This window comes from Notamacropus eugenii, chromosome 3, assembly GCF_028372415.1.
Source record: "Notamacropus eugenii isolate mMacEug1 chromosome 3, mMacEug1.pri_v2, whole genome shotgun sequence".
Classification (NCBI taxonomy): Eukaryota; Metazoa; Chordata; class Mammalia; order Diprotodontia; family Macropodidae; genus Notamacropus; species Notamacropus eugenii.
In genome coordinates this window covers 71,996,637-72,004,414 of record NC_092874.1, presented here as the reverse complement: position 1 = coordinate 72,004,414, position 7,778 = coordinate 71,996,637, and the positions used below count along the sequence as shown (strand labels likewise).

The 7,778-nt window shown below is 43.7% G+C and overlaps 1 long non-coding RNA gene across 2 annotated transcripts in view; it reads left to right on the top strand.

The window, feature by feature from the left end:
- Positions 1 to 524: 524 nt before the first annotated feature.
- LOC140532871 (uncharacterized) overlaps positions 525 to 7,778 on the top strand; it is a 37,867-nt gene continuing 30,613 nt past the window's right edge. Inside the window, exons 1-2 of one of the 2 annotated variants that reach the window (XR_011976710.1) lie at positions 525 to 1,063; positions 3,538 to 3,644. This is a non-coding gene — a long non-coding RNA (uncharacterized lncRNA). The remainder of the gene's footprint in view (positions 1,064 to 3,537; positions 3,645 to 7,778) is intronic. The other variant, XR_011976709.1, reaches the window with a different exon arrangement.

Genomic DNA, 7,778 nt, shown 5'->3' with positions numbered 1-7,778 from the left:
GAAAAGGACGAGTCCGACCTAACGTCAGATTTATAACGCCCCCCTGTCCCCGGGCTGCTCGGACCAGGAGCAGCCCAAGGGACAGGGGCATCGAGCCCGCAGAACTGGGGAGATGAAATACGGCCTTGCGAGGTACGAGGCGCTGCTCAGCATCTCTCGCAGACCTGCGGTGTGCGCTATGATTTACACCTCCAATACTGCATTCGGTTCAGAGGAGCCCTCCGGAGGGGCCGGGTCTGTTAGATTAGAGTCAGAGGTCTCTAACTGCAGAGAGTCCATCTCTGGGCCACACTCTCTAAACCAATGCCCTGGATTTATCGCTGCCCTAAGGAGAATACTGAGAGGCCTTCAAACTTAACACCCTTAGCTTGACCAGGATCTCCAGAGTGCACCAAGCCTCCCCGGAGACCCCAGCCTCCCCCTCCCCCTCCCGAAGGCCATCCCACCGGGCCTCCTCGGATGAGGTAGGCCGCCCCAATGAAGTAGGCTGCGCAGTTTTGTTTAAAGAAATCGCTCTGGGCTGAGCTACAGCTGGCCCAGCCTCCTGCTGGCTCTCCCTGACAGGCTTAGAGCAGCTGGAAAGATTCCTGCGGGTCATCCCTCTTGGCCCCGGCCTGCGTCTCCCTGGGCAGCAAGGGGGCCCGCCTCCTCCAGGACAGGACAAGGGTTCCCACAGAGAATCTGCCCTGGGAAAAGTCATTCTGGCTGCCCCCAGGGGCAGAGAGCTGGGCTCCCGGTGAATGCCGGGGCCAGTCACATGGCAGCCAGGGCTCAGGGCCTCCCGCTACTCTGGGGGCATTGGGAAGCGGTTTCTTTGTGTCCAGCGGAAGATACCAAAGTCCCCCCTCGGAGGGGGAGAGCCAACCAGACGGGGCAAACCATTTCCCCCGGCAAAATCCTCCTCCCGCCCTGACAGGCTCACAGGCACAAAAGTTCTTTCTTCCCAGCCAGTAAGTTGTGCATATTATGTAAGCAAGAGTGGATGGCCCGCTGGCGAGGCCTGTTAAGGAGGCAGGATTCAATTAGTTCGGTTCAGAGCTCTTCTTTGTGGAGTGACGGCGGGGTGAGCATCTGCCATTGTCTGACACGCAGGCCGCGGGCCTGGGAGAGGCTGCCCCTTGGCAAACCCAGGGCCGGCCTGGCCCGGCCCGACCCAGCCCCGCTCAGCCCAGCCCGCTCAGCCCATCCCGACCGGACCCAGCCCCCCTCAGCCCAGCCTGGCCCAGCCCGGCCAGACCCAGCTCGCTCAGCCCATCCCGGCCCGACCCAGCCCCGCTCAGCCCGGCCTGGCCCATCCCGGCCGGACCCAGCCCCGCTCAGCCCAGCCCAGCCCGGCCCGACCCAGCCCCGCTCAGCCCAGCCCGGCCCCGCCCTATCTAACCCATCCCATCCCAGCCCATTCTGGTCCATCCCGGCCACAATTATGCAGAGCACTCGGTCTATACACTAAATTGGCTCCCATCTGCTCTAAGACCTTGAATTTAGGCTGGTGTCACTGGCTTATAAATAGATGTCTAATCTAAGTGCTAAATTAAATTAGACTTAAAATATTCACATAGTCAACACCTGGTTTACTGCTAATGGCAACTAACAACTCCCACATTAGTAAATGTTCATTTGGGGTGGCGGGTCTTCTCTCCCCTCGCCGGGGATGCGGTGGGGAGGCAGGGTGAGGAGTCTGATGGATCCCTGCTGATGGCTAATTGTCCCCCTCCCCTTTCCCTGCCCGCCCCCTCCCAGCACCCAGAGCACAGGAGTACCCGCCTCCTTCCCCCTCCCCTCCCCAGCTCATTTACACCCATCTCTTCCTTTCTCTGAGCTAGTGGCTCTAGGGCCTGCCCAGGGATGCTCCTCTGTTTCCCAAAGTGTTGTGCTACAACAGGCCGTCCTTTATGTGGTTTGTTGTCGCTGTTTCCAGCCTTTTTTTTTTTCCAGTTATATCTGACTCTTTGTGACCCCATTTGGGGTTTTCTTGGCAAAGATACCAGAGTGGTTTGTCACTTCTTTCTCTGGTTCATTTTTACAGATGAGGAAACTGAGGCAAACAGGGTTAAGTGGCTTGCCCAGGGTCACACATCTAGTAACTGTCTAAAGCTGGATTTGAACTCTTGTCTTTCTGACTCCAGACCCGGATCTCTGTGTTACCTAGCTGCCCTATTTTGTGCTATTACTGCTGCAGAAAAACCATTTTTTTTCTTACTTTCTGTCTCAACCACAATCCTGGGTTGTCATTCACTCCTTCAGAAAAAATCTAATTTCTTCCCCTTAACGTTCAGGTTATGTCCATTATACCCGTTTATTTTAGTTATTTTCATCCATGCCTTATCTCCCCAGTAGACTAATGCCCATGAGAGTAGAGAATGGTCATAGGATCATAGAGTTGTAAAGGAAAGGAATACACATTTGTGAAATTGCTACTATGTGCCCAGTATTGTGCTAAACACTTTATTAATATTATCTCTTTTGATACAACAACCCTGGGAGGTAGGTGCTATTATGATTTACATTGTATAGTTGAAGAAACTCAGGCAAACAGGCTTAAGTGACTTGTTCAGGGTCACCAAGCTAGTAAGAGTCTGAAGCCAGATTAGAACTCTGGTCTTCCTGACCCCATGCCCAGAGTTCTAAACACCTAGAAGTCGTCTAGTCCAACCCTTTTATTTTAGAGGTGAGGAAACTGAGGCCTAGAGATCTTTAGTGACTTTTTTGAGATCGCAGAGATAGCGATGATCAGAACTGGGAACTGAACGCAGGTCATTTCACTCCGAGCCCAGCCCTTTTCTATACCATTTCATTTCATTTTTTCATAGGTAGCAATAATAACTGACATTAATATAGCACTTTGAGGCTTAAAAAGCATATTATATTCATGATCCTCACATCAGCCCAGAGACATAGGTACCACAAGTAATATAATAATTATTTTATAATGAAGTTCATCAAAGTTAAGGTAGTGACTTGCCCAGAGTCACACAGCTAATACAAGTGCCAGAGATGAGATTCCAATTCAGGTCTTTGGCCCCAACTACCATTCTTTTTACATTATACTGCACTGGTGTTAATAGTAATTTCTGAGTAGTAGTTCAATTGAATAGGTGCACATATTCATATATATTGCTGATGTGTGTACTAACTAGGTGGCAATGTGGATAGAGCTCTGGACTGGAAATCAGGAAGACTCATCTTCCTGAGTTCAAATCTGGCCTCAGTCACTTACTAGCTGTATGACCCTAGGCAAGTCATTTAACTCTGCTTCAATTTCCTCATCTGTCAAATGGCAAACCACTCCAATATCTCTGCCAAGGAAACCCCAAATGGGATCATGAAGAGTTAGACAAGACGGAAACAACTCAACAAGTACTCCTTCCACTGATGCAGACTTAGTTGATAATTTGAGAGCTATCTCCAAAATATTAGTCTCTCCAACCTTAGCTAGGCCACTCCTTAGATAACAGGCACATTGTCATAAGGTCATAGATCTGTAAGGGAAAGGAAGGGAGGTCAGAGCTCATCTAATCTAATCTCTACATTTTACAGATGAGTAAACTGAGACCCACTGACTTGGCCAACGTTGTACAGAGGCAGTGTTTAATCAAAGGATATGGTATAACTATCTAATTTTCTCTTCAGTCCTGCCAGTAAAGGTGTGTACTACTCTAGGGAAATCTGCAGGAGACATCTGTCTCCTATTGGCCATTGATCATGACAGTGTGAATGCCTTCAGCAGTAGTATGATTTGAAGCTGAAATGCTGAAAGCTTATTTTTATAGCTTATCAATAAAGTTTCCCTTTTAATCTGGCCTTGAAGGTTTTGGGCATCTGCTAGAGATCACAGGACAAGTAGCTGGGCTCATAGGAGGTCTTTCTGAATTCGTGGTGGGTCTTTTAGGCAGCTCAGCTTTTCAACAGCCTTGAGAGTTGGTTGTTATTTTCACTGAGAGGAATGTTTCTAGGGCGGGTGTTCATAATTATTCTGAGACCTTCAAGAAGTTGCTGTTATCTTAGAGCTGGACAGAGAAAGCCTGCATGGTAAGTCTTCTCACAAAAATTACAAAGGGGGAAAAAAACTGTTGACCTGTTAAGAGGCAAACGAAAAGGTTACAAGCAGTTGTGATAAATCTTTCAGAGAAAACTACTAAGTTGACGGTAACCAAAAGGGTTACAATTAGGGGTGTGGTGGAGCCAATTTGAACAGAGAGCTGATTGGTAAATTTTCAGTGTAAGCATTTACACTTCAGAAACTGGTAAATGCTACAAATCACAGTTTTGTTGATTGTCTAGACTAAAAAAAAAGTGATGGCTAACGTGTTAATAATACAGATTAAATTTAAAAGTGTTTTGTGGGCACATTTCCTCCCTTCTCTCCACCCCTTTCCCCCACAAACTGGTGGTTCAACATTTACCGGCACACCCTTAGTTATTCTATATCATACAAGAAAAAAGTGTTTTTGTATCAACAATGGGAAGGAGGACTTTCCTAAAATGGAAGTTTTATTGGTGTTTTCACATGGATGCAGTCTCTTACAAGGGCTTGGTCTATAACATGGTCTTGTTTCTACAGGTAGAAATTCATACATTTTGAATCTTGAGATTTCTGCAGCAATCATACAAGGCACTAGCCAGTAACCTTCCCCCTCCCCCCTCCCCCGCCCAGTATTCTTTTCCTCCATATTCTTCCAAAGCTTTACTCTGATTCCTCATCTCTATGTGGAAATTATCATGGGTTTCTTCTTGGCATCTTCTGTGTAATCTTGGGAAAGTTGCTTCACTACTCTGTGCCTCAATTTCCTTATTTGTAAATTAAGAGTATTGAACTGGATGACCTTTTTTTTTAAATTTTCTTTTTTTATTAATTTATTTGTTTTCAGTTTTCTACAATCACTTCCATAAGTCTTAGATTTTCTACCCCTCCTTCCCCCCTCCCTCCTCAAGATGACATGCAATCTTAAATGGATTCTACACAGACATTCTTATTAAACACATATTCACATGCATGGAGGAATTAAAATGAATAGGAGAAACCATGAGAAAAACCCAAATGAAACAAAACATAACACAAGAGAAAATATTCTGCTTCATTCTGCATTCCAATTGCACAGTTCTTTCTCTGGATGTAGATGGCATTTTGCCTCAAGAGTTCTTTAGGAATGTTTTAGGTCCTTGCATTGCTGTGAAGGGCTAAGTCTACCAGAAAAATGCCTCACACACTGTGGTTGTTACAGTGTACAGTGATCTCCTGATTCTGCTCCTTTCACTAAGCATCAGTTCATATAAGTCCTTTCAGGTCTCTCTGAAGTCTTCCTGTTTGTCATTTCTTATAGCACAATAGTATTATTTCCTTACATTCATATACCATAACTTCTTCAGCCATTTCCCAATTGATGGGCATCTCCTTGATTTCCAGTTTTTGGTCACCACAAAGAGAGCTGCTATAAATATTTTTGTACATGTGGGACCCTATCCCATTTTTATTTGGGATTGATTGATTTCTTTGGGATACAGTTCTAGAAGTGATATTGCTGGATCAAAAGGTATGTATGTTTTTGTAGCCCTTTGGGCATAGTTCCAAATTGCTCTCCAGAATGGTTGGATTAGCTCACAGCTCCACCAACAATGAATTAGTGTTCCAACTTTCCCGCATCTTCTTCAACATTTATCATCTTTCTGTTTTGTCATGTTAGTCAATCTGATAGGTGACTATCAGACTGTTTTTTATTTGCATCTCTCCAATCAATAGTGATTCAGAGCATTTTTGTATGATTATAGATAGCTTTAATTTCTTCCTCTGAAATTCCTTTCTCCCTGTTCATATCCTTTGACTATTTATCAATGGGGGAATGACTTGTATTCTTGTACATTTGACTCAGTTCTCTGTATATTTTAGAAATGAGGCCTTTATCACAGACACTAGTTGCAAAAAATTTGTTCCCAGTTTTCTGCTTCCCTCCTAATCTTGGTCACATTAGGTTTGTTTGTGCAAAAACTTTTCAATTTAAGGTAATCAAAATTATCCATTTTGCACTTCATAATGTTCTCTGTCTCTTGTTTGGTCATAAATTTCTTCATTCTCCATAAATCTGACAAATACACTATTCCTTGCTCCCCTAGTTTGTTTATAGTATCAGTCTTTATACCTAGACCATGTACCCCTTTGGACTTTATTCTTGTGTACGGTGTCAGGCATTGGTCTATGCCCAGTTTTGGACTGGATGATCTCTAACATTCCTTCCAACTCTGATCCTCTTGACTCTAAGGCCTACTAAGTCAGAAAGGTTTGGGTCTGGTGACAGACTATATGTTGTTGGATGACTAATTTAAGTTAAGGAACTGTTAACTCAGTTATACTGCCTAACTTCATTTGTGGTATAGCTCAATGACTGAATGAAAACATTAAGATAAAAAACTATTTCAGTGGGCTAGAAGGATGAGTCAGATCCAATCAAATGAAATATAATAGGGATAAATTGGGTTAAAAAAACCCAATTGTACTAGTGCAAGGTAGACAGGCCTGGATTGTGTGTGTGTGTGTGTGTTTTAAGGCATCCTGAATAGATGGACAGCAGTTCGTGTGAGAAGAAACAATAGGGGTAATAGACTTCATATTCAATGAGACAACAGTGGAAACCAAAATAAAGGAACTGGGACCAAGGGCTGTCTTTGTCAAAGTACGTGGGATGAGGGAAATGAGGGTAGCTCTGATATAGTCTGTCCTATCAGACTACATCAGGAAAATTGTGTTCAGATCTGGATGACACATTTCAGGAAAGTCATTCTATAAACAGGCATGTATTTAGAGGAGACTGAGGGAATTCAAAACCATCCCACAGGCTGATTGGCTGAAGGAACTGGGAATGTTTAGCCTGAACAGGAGATTTTGTTGGGGACAGGATAACTATCTTCTGGTATTTGAAGAAGGCTTAGGTTTGTCTCACCTGTCTACAGTAGTTCTATAGGGTGAAACTAGGAAAAATGAGAATTTATAGAGAGACATTTCTTCTTGATAAGAAGGAAAAAATTCCCAACAGTTAAAGTTGTCCAAAAGTGTTGCCTTAGAAAACAGTGAGCTCCAAGTGAATGTTGAAAACTAAAACTAAATTAATTAATTTTTTAAAAAAAGGAAAACAAAGAAAGTAGTGAACTCTTCCTCATCTCTGGAAACCTGCAAGCAGAATTTGGGTGACTATTTATTGGGAATGTTTTAGAAGAGATTCTTTTTCAGGTATGGGTTGTATGAAGTGGATTTGTGGCACCCCTTCTAATTCAGAGACTCAGAGTTTCTGAAAGTTTGGAGAGTCTCAGTGTCAAAAAGTCTCTCTCCAAATAATTAATTTTTTGGCCATAGCAATTCATGAAATAGTCTAATGAAGCATAAAGTAGTTGCATTTTGTAGTAGTGAAAGATAGATCCTAACTATTTAAATAATGGGCCACTGACATATTGAAGTACCATAACAGAACCCAAGGAATATAGTGAAGTTCACAGAGGTCACTGGAACAATATCCTGAGCCTGGAAATGTGTAGACAGACCTAAAAAATGGTACTCCTGAGCTTTGGGAAAGAGACAGAACCCCCCACTGCCTTCTCCTGCACCTTAAGACCCACACCAGGTCTTTATTTTTCCATCAAGTCTTCCCACAGGGATATCTCCCTCCTCTGGAGTCATAACACTTACTGCCTGTATGACGTAGTTGAAAATTAATTATGTAAGCTTTTGTGATGTCTCTTAAAATTTTGTCTTTTCTTGTTATTTAATTTTTCATGTAATGTATTTAGACTTT